The 14,034-nt window shown below is 42.0% G+C and overlaps 1 long non-coding RNA gene across 2 annotated transcripts in view; it reads left to right on the top strand.

Moving 5' to 3' along the window:
- Positions 1–5,746: 5,746 nt before the first annotated feature.
- The window catches only part of LOC111875209, a 28,833-nt gene continuing 20,545 nt past the window's right edge, over positions 5,747–14,034 (top strand). The window contains exon 1 of one of the 2 annotated variants that reach the window (XR_002844686.2): positions 5,747–6,084. This is a non-coding gene — a long non-coding RNA (uncharacterized LOC111875209). The remainder of the gene's footprint in view (positions 6,085–14,034) is intronic. The other variant, XR_002844687.2, reaches the window with a different exon arrangement.

The following is a 14,034-nucleotide window of genomic DNA, read 5'->3' as shown; positions in this document are numbered from 1 at the left end:
ATTCTTCAAATGGTAACACAGTCTTTATAAACGTATACATGTATTACTTGTACGTCCAACATATAAGCATTCATAACTGAAACAAGAAAATAAGTGAAGTGTCATGTTAATGTTTTTATGGTAGGCAGTGGATTTGAACATTAAACTGAGGAAAATCATAAGGGTCATTGACATTAAATGAGGAAGTAACTTAAATTGTTGTGCGCTGATGACTGGACATGGTTTGGATTGAATATTGAATTTATTGAACGGTTATTCCATATAATTACAATATATTCACTGTTCTCCATGCTAAAGGTAAGCAAAGCATACACCAAATGTCAGCCTGCAGTGTCTTCACATGTTGCTTCGTAGCGGCTTACAGCAGTGCAGATTCCTTTTACTGCTTCCCCGCTCAATGGCTTATGGCTAACCACCAAATAACTACTTCCAACTCTTGACAAACTCTCCCAGTCAGTTGCACAAACTACTGCTGGGCTTCGCCACAGTCATTCTTAGTTTTAGGTCCTGAAGGAACCGTGACCGGATATTTCTGTTGTGATAGCATATTCATTGTGTTTACTGAGCAGTTGCCTAGCAATGGCAGTCTCCACTATTCTGGCTTTCAGGCATCATGATACATATATTGAGGAATAGTAAGTGAGGATTCCCACTGTAGAACAGTTGATGTACTAGTCTGTTGCTTTGAGTGCATATCTTAATACACTGATAACAGAAGAATATGATGTGTGAGATTCAGTATTTCTTAATACAGTGAACTCTCGATTATCCGGGATAATGGTGGGCATGGAAATCACGATTAATCAAAAACCCAGTTAAGACAAATTTTATTCAAAGTAGTACTGTAATACTGTACCTTCATAATACTATAGGCCTACCTGTATTTAAATTTACTCAACCTCATTTTTATGTTATCTCATGCCCTTTTTAATACTTTTTTTACATTACACTGAAGTATGAATTAGTTATTTCAATCACAGTGTTCAACAACATCCAATACTTTTTACGAATATTCACACTTCACACTTAAAAAAAANTACATCCAACACTTTTTACGAATATTCACACTTCACACTTAAAAAAAAATTAATATTGTCGTTTGCTTTTTCGCGGCATTTTCCTTTTTACGGATATCCGTACGAAGCCTACGTAATATTAGCTTGTCACTTAATAAACTGTTCTCTTCACTCTCAAAATAGTCTAGTAAGGATTCCAAATGATTAAGAGCAGCACCATGTGATATTTTCTTACTAGCAGCACTGCCCACCTCTTCCTCATTCTCACTTTCTTCCCGCTCTTCTGGCTGCACCCCGACTGAACTTACGGTTTCGTCACTGCTTAACATTTCGAAGCCCGGATCACACGAGTTTCTGTTGAATACTTAACACAACACGCTTCCTTTTACACCCTGACATTTTGCTAATGCACTTGAAGATCGATACAAAGAGACTAATTGGGGCGGTATATCTGACCATGAAACTTTCCACAAATCCTTGCATTCTTTCACCCCTACCCTAGAACATTGTGTTAGCATAACGGGACCAAAGAATGCAGAGCTCGGTTCACACTAGTGCGAAAATAGTGTTACAACTCACCATGTGAAACAAAAGCGAATGAATTTTAAACAACATATAAGCCTTAGTAGCCCCGGATAATCAGTCAATATAAATCATTGTTTAGAAACTTAGTTATGAGGCGCTATACAGGATGTCCCAGGAGTTTGGTGCCATACTTAAGGAGCGTACTGAGGGTGCCGTATAGAATAACTTTGAAATAACCCATGGCCGCAAACGTAAAATAGCAGCGCATTTAAAATCGTTTCATTTAAACTTGGTGCCTCAATGCGAACTGCATTGCATAGAGGAACAGCCATCCACCGGCACTTGAGCCATTGCCAAGATTGTGGGAACATCAAAATCAAGTGTTTGCAGGATCCTGCATCACCAACAACTTTATCCGTATCATCCAACGCGAGTACACGGCATAGGTCCAGCAGACTCCGTACCACGAGTTCAATTTTGTCAGTGGATACTGAAGCAGTGTTTACATCAGCCCAACTTCCTGAATCACCTGTTATTCACAGACGAAGCGTAGTTTACAAGGGATGGCTGGTTCAACTGTCGAAACAGCCACGTTTGGGCTTACGAAAACCCCAACGTTACTGTAGTTTGTTACCACCAGGTGCAATTTTATGTCAATGTCTGGGTGGGCATCATTGGCGATCACTTGACTGGGCCTTTCCTCCTACCACCGCGACTCAATGGGCCCTTTTACAAGGTGTTCCTGAACGTATCTTTCGGCTTTGCTAGAAGACGTGCCACTGATTGTGCGGGGGCAAATGTGGATACAGCATGACGGAGCGCCGGCACACTTCAGCACTGTATTACGAGACTACCTGGATGCTGCTTTTCATGGTCGTTGGATAGGAAGAGGAGGCCCAGTGCCTTGGCCACCCCGATCCCCAGACTTGACACCTCTGGACTATTTCGTCTGGGGCCGTGTGAAGAGCCTGATCTACAACACGCCTGTAAATAATGAATTCGAGCTGTTGGCCAGAATACTTGTTGCTAGTGACGTGATCCGTGAGGCACCTGGAATATTTGAAACGTGCGCCAAAGTTTCTTTCGTCGACGTAACTCGTGCATTGAAAATGGAGGGCGCCAATTCCAACATTACTCTAGCAGATGAGTCTTAAATATGCCTGTGCATGCTCTTCGATATTGAGGCGCCAAGTTTAAACAAAATGATATTAAATGCCGCCCTAGCGCTGCTATTTTACGTTTGCGGAAATGGGTTCCTATTTCAAAGTTATTCTATAGGGAACCCTCAGTACGCTCCTGAAGTATGGCACCAAACACCTGGGACACCCTGTATAGCATGCGAGAAATCCATGTTAGTTTGCTGAGTGTCAGACAAGGATAATTTCCGGAGTTAGTTTGAGGTGCATTGTCTCAATCCTCTGAATTCCTTTAAGCATAAAATAATCAACACCAGCTAGATATTAGTTTGGGTGCATGCAGATTTGAGTTGAATGATGGAAGATGTAATAGAACTTGAGGTTGATGACATGCAGATGGTAGCACCTAAACAGCCAACATGGCTCTTATTATTACGTAATTTGCATCAGTGGTCATGACTATAACTTGGTAGGAACACGGAATCTTTTATGTTAGGCATCAGCACAGTAGAGGAGTTACTGGGGGGCCCCTTCACTGACTGAAGATCAAAAGGATGGATTGACCAAACGATTTAGAGGAGGATGGAATAGGCCACAGCCTAGTCATAGAAATTTGTGATTAATCCTTCCATGTTGAGTCTGGAAGAAAACAGTTTTAGACAGCTTAAAATAGGCTCTTTTCTATCCTGGTTCCTACTAAAGAAACCTAGAATATTAGCTTTACAAGTTCTTCCCACAGCATCCAAGACTGAAGTGTAGGAGTTACTTATATCAAGCGACATATTGCGTGCAGAGTTTGGAGCAGGCCATCGAACATATTCCTCGAAGCGGATAATGAAATTTGTGGCGGCCGGTGGTAGCCCCATCATTGACGTGCGTCAGGACCGTCAGGACAATACCTTGCACGCTGCCAGGATCAGCATTTACGCGCTCCTGCAGTATACCGGTATAGACGCAAGGTCGCGAATGCTGGCAAGGAGGCGGCAGCCGAAATAGCCCCATTTCAAACCAAAGTGACGTCACCTCCACGAGAAATAGACTTCCTGTAATGTGCACCGAATGAACAGATAATCGTACGATACCTTAGGTTGTGATAGCTGAAAATGGGGGTGGACGCAATGTGCTCGGTTCCAGCGTGCTTCGCTTTGAAGAAGCAATTTTTATTGTGTTTCGACAGCAGTCCCGAGAAAACGTTAAATGCAGCAATGAATTCGCGAGCCTGCGGTGTAAAAATTTTCTTTCAGTGAAAAAAGAAAAAGTTGGGCGTTTCTCCAGATTTTTCGCTCATCTGGAACGTCCATCTAATAGTGAAAAGTCATTTCTATCCCAAGAAACACCAAACCTGTCTGAAATTTGTACCTACCAGTAAGGTCTCTTTCGTTTTGCGTGTCGAATTTCCATAATTTGTAAATGCCGGAGAAACCGACTTAAGGATTCACTGAGCGAGACATATTGATTTCAATACACACCAGAGATTAGAAAGAAGTAGATTCGTGAGTCAGGTTATCATTTCTGTACACAAGAAAGATGCACTATATGATTGTTCATATTACAGAGGTATATACTTAAGTATCATGGGCGTGGTGGGAAAAATATTTGTAAAAGTAGAAAAGGAATAGTTCATTCGGTATAGCTACGGATTGGACGGCCCAAGTTGGGATTCCTGGCAGTGAAAGATTTTACTCTTCACAGCGCCCTGACCAAACCTGGGGCCCACCCAACCTTCTATGCAATGGTTACCGTGGGTAAAGCGGCAGGAGCGTGAAGCTGTCAAGGAATGTGGAGCTATAACCCTACTCTCCGATATGTCTTCATAGCAGAGTGCTTAACTAATTAAGCACAGGGATCATTTTAAGAAAAGGAACAGCTGGAAAAATATTTACGTGGGAGAAAAAGGGAAATACGGAATGACGTACCTATGGATGGTATTTTGTATCAGGAAAAGTAAAATATTACAATGTAGATATAAGAAAGGTGTATTGTACTATGCCAAGACGAGTATACGATACAATGAGAAAATTGTTTTTCAGCACGGTTCATGGAGCCAGTAAAAGTAAAATGCCTCCATACAATTCCAAGGCATCAGCTGAAGTAAAGAACCAATAAACGAGTTTCGGAAAACTCACAACATAACAGTTCTGGTGCTTCGGCTCGATTTTGAATTATCTCGAAACCCGTATGACTTAATATAAAGCGTGTTTGGCATAAAACATAATTTCATTTTTCTAGACATTTTTGGTTCGTTAAAAATTTAGCGAGTTGCTCGTGAGACATGCCAAGACACGCGTACAGGTTTTCATGTACCGGCTGTCTTAAAAGTCGCTTTATGGAGATGGTCGAGTGTTTTAACTTGAATTATTTTCATTTGCGTTCAGATTTCAATTCACAACAGGTGGTAACACTGTAATTACAGTATCACTTGTTTCTGTCAGCTGTTGTGTTATTTGTGGTATTTGCTCAGTTGGAAGTTTGTTGTTAATATTGTAAATAAAGTACTTTTTCTCTGGTGCGTGAATGTAATCTCGATAAAGCAACTTTTAGAGCAGTCTGTATTATGTCCGTTGTTGTTTGCTATTCAAAATTCGGATACATCTACAAATATCAGTAAAATCAGATAGTGCAGCCATGGCGAAGCTAGTAGGAACCTGTTTTTTTTTTCATCATTTTGCTTCGAAGAACTCGGAAATGAAACCCGTGGGGCGGTGTATCGGGACCAATCGGGACATACGAATTGCCCATACCCTAGACCACTGGTTCTCAAACTTTTCTTTGTCAACTGCTCTAAATTTAGAACCGCTGCACTTACTCAGCAAATCACCGTAGCTTTACAGCAGTACAGAGGAGGATTAACCGGTAAGGTGACTAAGCGGCCACTTAGGGCCTCGACTTCGGAGGGGACCTCAAATTGTTCTGGGAACTTAGAACTTCTAACATTCGTCCATCATATTGCTGAATGCAGTGATCAAACTAAAAGTCACGCTTAAAATTATGGGAATGCTTCAGAACTGAACTACTAACTGATGAAATTCTGCGTATACCTACTTGCCTTATAAAATCCATAAAAAGCATTTAGCAGCAATTATGCAGTTTAGATGTCTTAAGATTAGGCAGTCTTACAATCTGATTGCTTCTTCGTGTTATTCTTAATAAAACTGCCCCATCAAACTGTTATGGATTTCAGCGTGACTGATGGTGGCTTAAACGCAATTTGCTGTTTTCGGCGGTGTGTTTCGAAAATATGAATTTGCTTACGTCTGAATATGTAAGATTATCTCACTGGTGGATACCGGCTAGTGCGCATGATCGCATATCCATCGCATGTGCTGCTGCACTTCTGAGAAAAACGCAGACACGGAAGGAAAGCTATTCGCAAGCATAACAATTGCACTCTACATTAATGAATACAAGTAAGCTCTAAGTACAGAAATGCATGCATTTTTCTCTAGTTAACGAGTGCTTTAGGTTATATATTATTGCTTTGTTTAGAACAGTGTTTGTCAACCGTCGGTACCGGGCCCTCGTCGTATAGGAAAAAAAAAGAATTTAGGGGGCCGCGCTCTGACAAAGGTTGAGAACCACTGGGCTAGAACAGATAAAAAATTTATGTTGTTATATAGATTTTTAAACTTTGAATTATGGTGGTGTAACTGCAGGAAAGTAGTGTAAAACTGATTCAAGCAAACGCTGAAGTTTCTTGTTCCATTTTCAATGTTCACCACAATTTGAGGTTAGGGAATGGGATGAAATTATGACTGAATCATTAAGCCTCACTCAAGACAATAATTTGGTTTATTAATTTATGTACTTACTATTCCATTTGAGCGATGGCTGCTTTTTTGTAAGATTTTAATATTTTCATAAAAATGTACTGTTATATTTTTCAGTAATGGTTTGCAGAAATGTCCTCACAATTGTAACAATTATTTCAGCTACATCTTATAGGGCCTCAAAATATCTTACCGCATAAGGTCCCGTGAACCTTAAATCTGCAGCTTTCGTAACATTAAAGAAAATATTTTGGTAGTTCGCGACCCTGCCCTAGACCCTGTTACCGCACAATGATATACAGGCACGTGAAGTGCAGTTCCAGATATAACCGAATTATAAATTACCGTAAATATTAACGACACGTTATGGAGTAAAAATTGTATGCTAATTGTAGTTCTTTAATTAATTTTTTTACCTTGGCATTACAGCCCCAGTGGGTCTAGGCCTACCTCCATGAACTCCGTTCACTTCGGTTTTTCTAGATCTTACACATTCGGTAGGACTCCTTGGGCGGGTGATCAGCTCGTCGCAAGGCCTCTACCTGTACACAAACACAGAAAAACGCACACAAACATCCATGCCCTGAGTGGGATTCGAACCCACGATCCCGGCTTCCGAGCGAGCGAAGACAGTGCATGCCTTAGACCGCTGGGCTACCGTGACCGGCCCTTTAATTAATACATGGCAGTTATTGCAACTACTGCATAGTAAATACAATTAGACAAAGGTGGCAAACACTTTATTCGCACATTACGGCGATCTGACATAAATCTGGTAAAACCGTATGCTTTATAGATTTACATTTGTTTGGTAACCAATCGTTCCTTTCTGCGTAAAAGACTCTCGTTACCCCGAGCATGATCCTTGAGGTTAAGCAAAGCAACTTTTAATGGAATTGTTGGTTGACATTTCTTCACCCTAGTTGTTAATGTTTCTGTCTCCAATTTTCGTTATTTTTCAGGTTATAAATGCAAGTAGTTCCTTAGGGCGTACGAGTGTGGAAGGCTAATAACATATTTCTTTCAACATAAGACCCATCAAGCCCCATGGAATTCATGAGGGCATAAGGGCTGTATATCAGTGATTAAACTGAGTAAAATCACAATAGAAACATTAACAAAAATCCCTTTTGTTACACAAAGTGATTGTAATTTATTGTCGGGGTTTCCGTGGCCTATACTTTTCAAACCGGAAACAACAAAATAAAACTACTTACGGAATATGAAAGTGTAACTCAATAGGTTTTATTACTAGCCAAATACTACTTTTTCGATTACACTTTAGTATTCCATAAGCAGTTTTATTTTATCGTTTCCTTTTTGAAAATTATAGGCCACGGAAACCCCGATAGTAATTTAGAATCACATTGTATTTCCTGTGCCCAACTATTCATGTTTCAAAGTTATATCCTTGTTTTCCCTGTTTCACCACACCTGGAAATAGAGCCATTAAGAACTAAGGAGGGAATTTGGACTTCAGGGTGAGTGGTATATATCTTTGAACCGATTAGTATCTCACGGGATTAATTGTACAGATTTTTGTAATGATATAATATGCTGAAGAAAATATGAAAGTGGTGAATAGATTTATTGAATATTCCTCTTACTTCCTGTTTAATTTTATTGTGGGTCTGAAAGTGCGTTATTTTTTGTTTTCGGAATAGTTTTAGCTAGTACAATATCATGATAATGTAATTCTCTAGCTGAAAGTACACGCAGCGGTACCTCTGAGTCAGGAATTAGGAATAATACTTTTGAAACAAGAAGTTGTGGGAAGTGATATTCGCCTGTTTTAAATGACACGGACAGTGTATAGAAAACGACGCCTCCAACAATTCTTTGTTCCGGCGGTAACGTATTTACCGAGGTGATGCCTAGCAACGATAGGGGAATACATAGACCCACAGACACATACGTCCAACATTTCTTCTATTGCGTGTGTATTCATTGCCGCAGTAACGTTTGTACCGAACCTTTGTCTAGCAACTGTAGGAGGGATATACCTACATGCAGACACACAGACTGATGGGAGGAATATATGAAACACGGGGTTGAAATGGGCTGAGATGCCAAGATATACATACCAAGTTTCATAAAGATGGTTTGGGTATTCGAAAGTTAATGGGACACGCAGACTGATGGAGGCCCGCACGAAGTACCGTATTTACGCATGTATAGGCCGCGTGCGTGTATAGGCCGCAGCACAATTTTCAGACAAATTATAGAAAAAATAATTTTCTTGGAATATTATTTCAGGAGTACAACACCCTGTATTACTAATTATGAATATATATATTTTTTTAATGAAGTGTGATTTCGAATATTTCGAATATAAGCCGCACCCAAGTTTTCCTCTTGAATTTTTGGCAAAAAATGTGCGGCCTATACATGCGTAAATACGGTACTTCGTTTCAATGAACGTACTTTATGACGGACGTTGCTGAGGACACCACACAGTTGCAGAATGCGGTGCGTAGTTTTTTTGTCTACAATGGAGCCAGAAGAAAGCGTAGCATTCGCCTCTCTTGTTTATTTCTACAACATACGTCACGACCTTCGTTACAACGGACGCATTTTGTGCGCTCGTGTGGCCCCAGCCTAAGCTGAAAATTGGTGTATCCCATGATTTTATCGTAATCTTTCCGATGGGGTACAGGTTAATGGGTTATAGTGAATCAGACTATTTCAGGATGAAGTTCCGCCATCTTTGATCTGAATCTGTAGCGCAGCTAGTGGAAGGTATCGTGTTGCAACATCACGAGATGTGCGCTCCCACGTGTTCCCCTTACTTTGTGTGATCACGTGCAACGTGCCCGCTGCGATGTGCGTAATCAGTACACTCTCTTCCAAGTACTGTAGACCAGTGTGCGCGACGTTTTAATTCATTACAAAGTGTTAACTAAAGTAAGAATCTTCTAGACAGTCGGCTCACAGATGGCGTTGAGGTTGTCAGCCTTAGGCGCAGGCCGCCCTTTAACCCCCCCCCAGGAAGATTCGTGGTACTCATTTCTGTTAGAGGCTGAGTCGGCTCCAGGGTCATAGTGCGGCTTGAAGGATTAGTTAAATTGAAAAATCCAATGACCTTATCGGGAAGAAGTTGAACATGTGTTTCTAATTAAGCACTACGCCATGAAGACGTATGGGGGAGTGCCTGTATAGATCCACGTATTCTTGACCTCGGCACTAGTTGGAGATGAGTGGTCAGCTTCACGTCCCGGCCGCGATCCCTGTAACAAGCCACGGAGGCCTATAGGGTTGTGAGACATCGAGGTTCACACATTTTGTAGACAATCGGCTCACAGATGGCGGTGAGGTTGTCAGTCTTACGCGCCGGCCGCCCCTCACTCGCAGGAAGATGGATTTTTAAATTGCCCTAATCCTTCCAGCCGCACTATGGCCCTGGGGTCGACTCAGCCTCTGACAGAAATGAGTACCAGGAATATAAATTATAGGAACGAAAACGGCAAGTACTAGTAAGTACTGGAATAACCACACGCGTACATAAATGCATACTGTATACTGCGGTGCATGACGTACTTCCTGCAGTGTGGAAACGTGGGCGGTGGTAAAATTGAAATGGATTATAAAGAGATGAGACATGAAAGTACGGACTGAATTCACTTGGCTTAAGATTGGGATCAGTGGCAGGCTCTTGTGAATACGGTAATGAACTTTGGTGTTTCATACAACACTGTTAATTTCTTGAGTATCAGAGCGTGTATTTGCTTTCCAAGGACTGATGACATAACGCTCTACGTCACTATGATAAGGACAGTACGTTCCAAGAAGTAATGGACAGACTCTGCTGTTACAGCACGAACGTTTGTCCACAGCAGTGGGGAAACCCGTTAAAATTCATGAAGGAATTATTTCTTTCGTACTTTCATTCTTCACTCCCTTCTGCCTTTCGTTTTTCTTCATACTTTCTGCTTGCTTTTTGGTGGTTTCTTGCTTGACTCATCGACCCTGAAGATGGAGATGTGTTCCCCCGAAACGTTGGAGTTTCTCGCAACTACACAGCGCTAAAACCCAGGACAAGTGTTACATTTGCTATGAAAGACGTGGCATCTGGCTTTGCATCTGGTGTGGATGAAATGCCCCTACTAAATGCAGTTACCCGAGTCGCAATGGTTTAAGCATTGGAGGAAGTGCCATTAATTGTTGCAACAAACGCTATCATACCGATTCAGGCAGGCATCGCATCTGGTGCGGAGGAAGTGCCCCTACTAAATGCAGTTACCCAAGTCGCAATGGTTTAAGCACTGGAGGAAGTACCATTACATGTTGCAACAAACGCTATCATACCGATTCAGGCAGGCATCGCATCTGGTGCGGAGGAAGTGCCCCTACTAAATGCAGTTACCCGAGTCGCAATGGTTTAAGCATTGGAGGAAGTGCCATTACTTGTTGCAACAAACGCTATCATACCGATTGAGGCATCGCATCTGGTGCGGAGGAAGTGCCCCTACTAAATGCAGTTACCCGAGTCGCAATGGTTTAAGCATTGGAGGAAGTGCCATTACTTGTTGCAACAAACGCTATCATACCGATTCAGGCAGGCATCGGATCTGTTGTGGAGGAAATGCCAACACCTATTTAACAAGGATCAAGCAAAGGCGGTATTCAGTTTAAAACGCGGTGTAACGGAAATGCCAGTACCAAAATCTTAGGTTAAGTTAGATGGAAGTAATTTTCAAGCTTTGAATATGATTTCCTGTTTAATGCGTTGACAGCTGTGAATTACCACTGCAGCCGAGTCCTTTGAACTATCATATATTCGTACGTAACGAGACCAGTTGACACCGAGCATTTGTACAGCATAACATAGGAAACAAACAACATGTCTACTTTGTTAACACTGATGAACTGGCCTGGAAATAGAGGTACAACATCTGGTCGTTTTATATTTAACACTTTCGTTAAAAGAAGTCTTTGATGGTATTTATTGGAAAGCATAAACGTGGGAGAGCCGGTCACGGTAGCCGAGCGGTCTAAGGCATGTACTCCCTTCGCTTGCTCGGAAGCCGGGATCGTGGGTTCGAATCCCAAACAAGGCATGGATGTTTGGTGTGTGTATGCGTTTATTCTGTGTTTGTGTTGTCCTGTGTTCAGGTAGAGGCCTTGCGACGAGCCGATCACTCTTCCAGGCAGTCCTGCCGTCTGTGAAACGATCATGAAGCTGAGAAATCAGCCCTGTGCTCCGAAGTGGGAGCAAGAGGAGAGAGATAAACGTGAGTGACTAACGGCTGCATGGAGATTGCTTCAGCGGCGACATCTCTAGGAAGGGATCCAGATCAACCATTGAGAAGATGCGTTCGAGATGAGATGTTGAAACTAAAGGTCACGGTCCACGGATAGCGCAGTTAAAATAGCCGGGAAGAATGCGTCCTTCCTCACGGATGAATACCGACAGTCACTGGGTCACCCATGCAAGTGCATGTACTTCAGGGTTTCGGTGTTGCAACACTTCGCTCATGTTTTTGGCATTCTTCTCCTGCGTTCAAGATATTTTTCTTTCCTTCCTTCTTCTTCCTTCGTTCTTTCAAGTTTTCCTTTAGTTCCTAAGTCCCTTTCAGCCAATACAGTGACTCTGACACACTTGTACTGTTCGCTAACCCTTATGACTATGAAGACAAGCTCTGAACACCATTGGTGACCCTGCCCTCTTTTAAACGTGTTCACATGTGTACAGAGTCTAATTTAATAATAACAATCAATTATAAATACGAGTTTTTTTATTGCTAGTGGGGTGGGACGAAGTCCCTTGTACTGCGGCCACTTCTGGCCTATTGTACCAGTCCCAGATGATAGGTGAGGGTGATTGTGGAGCAATTGGTGGAATGAAGATTGGCAGGGGAAACCGAAGTACTCGGAGAAAACCTGCCCCAGCGCCGCTTTGTCCACAACAAATGCCACTTGACCAGACCCGGGATCGAACCCGGGGCGCCGCGGTTGGAAATAAATACGAGTTAGTCACTTATGGAGCTGAGCCCTTCTTTAGAAGCATTCAATTGTGCAGCCACTCAAGAACTTACCAGCATTATATGGAACCCGAAGTTTCATTACCGTGTTCACAAGAGCCCTTCACTGGTCCCTGTCCTGACCCAGATCGCTCCAATCCATACCATCCCATCCTGTCTCTTTAAGATCCATTCCAATATTGTCCACCCATCTACGCCTTGGTCTTCCCAGTGGTCTCTTTCCTTCTGGCTTTCTCACCAATATCCTATATGCATTCATTTTCTCCCCCATTCATGCTGCATGCTCTGCCCACGTAATCCTCCTTGACTTTCTCATTCTAATTATAATTGGAGAAGAGTACAAGTTATGAGTACAAGAGTACAAGTCATTAAATACGAGTTAGTATTGTGCGTAATTTACGCCAATATAGTTTTCATCTCCTAGAAGTTACTGAGAGAACTATGCTTAGACGGAGGATAATGTTACAGTAAAACTTAAATAAGGTGTGAAGGTGTGAACTGAATTCATGTGATTCAGGGTAGGGTAGGGCACGAAGCGCGGGAAATGAACGCGTAATGAGGAAGTTGTGTCTCTCCGTATATTTCACTTCCGAAACTGTAAAAAGGAATTTGGCGAAATTTGGTAATTTATCGTAATATAGTCCGTATTCGTAAAATATAACCGCTTCGTTCCACGAAGCTCCATCGAACTTAACTGACGTTCTATAAAACAGCTAACCATACAGAAGACTGGAACGTGACATGCAATGTAGATCTCATTAGCCTTAAGAAATTTATCTAATGCATTTTTCGATATTGTGAATAATGAACGGAGTACAAGGAAAAGAAATCTGTAATTCAGTGCAGTGGATCTGTGGTGTTGTTAGCTTTACAACAGTATGGTTGCATGTGCTCAGTATGACATTCAGTCAGGTCTATTTAAGGTGAAAGTAAAGTAAAGCTATCCCTGCAACAGGCCATGGAGGCCCATAGGGCTGTGAGACGTTGAGGTTCCCACATTTTCTTGACAATCGGCTCATAGATGGCGGCAAAGCTGTCAGTCTTACGCGCCGGCCGCCCTTTACCCCCAAGAATATTCCTGGTACTCATTTCTGTTAGAGGCTGAGTCGTCCCCAGGGCCATAGTGCGGCTGGAAGGATTAGGTCAATTGAAAAAAAAAATCCAATGACCTCATCGGGACTTGAACCCGCGACCTTCCCGCTTGTAGTATAGAGCCCCAACCAATTACGCTATCGCGTGCCCCCCCCCCACCCAAGTAGGTCTATTTATAATACAAATGTTCACGTACGTCGTGTTTTGCTCGAGACAGTCGCGTTTGTACAACCAGTGTCCTGGTTTCCCCACATAATGTCGGGACTCAAATGTGTTGTTTTTTAACTTTATTCATTCTAGTCCGTCACACTAGTCAGTACTGTAGAATGATATGACTACACCGTCTGGTGTGACTCAAATGTATGTATATATATGTGATGCCTTTATATGTTTCGGTCAATTAATGACCATCTTCAGAAGGCAAATAACAACACTCTGAGGAAGCTACTATCACATAAATCATAGTACATGTTGTTATTTCCCTTCTGAAGATGGTCATTAATTGACCGAAACATGT

The sequence above is a fragment of the Cryptotermes secundus genome, unplaced genomic scaffold (assembly GCF_002891405.2).
Source record: "Cryptotermes secundus unplaced genomic scaffold, Csec_1.0 scaffold1564, whole genome shotgun sequence".
Taxonomy (NCBI): domain Eukaryota; kingdom Metazoa; phylum Arthropoda; class Insecta; order Blattodea; family Kalotermitidae; genus Cryptotermes; species Cryptotermes secundus.
Note: the sequence above shows the minus strand (reverse complement) of the source record. Positions and strands in the feature narration are given on the sequence as shown.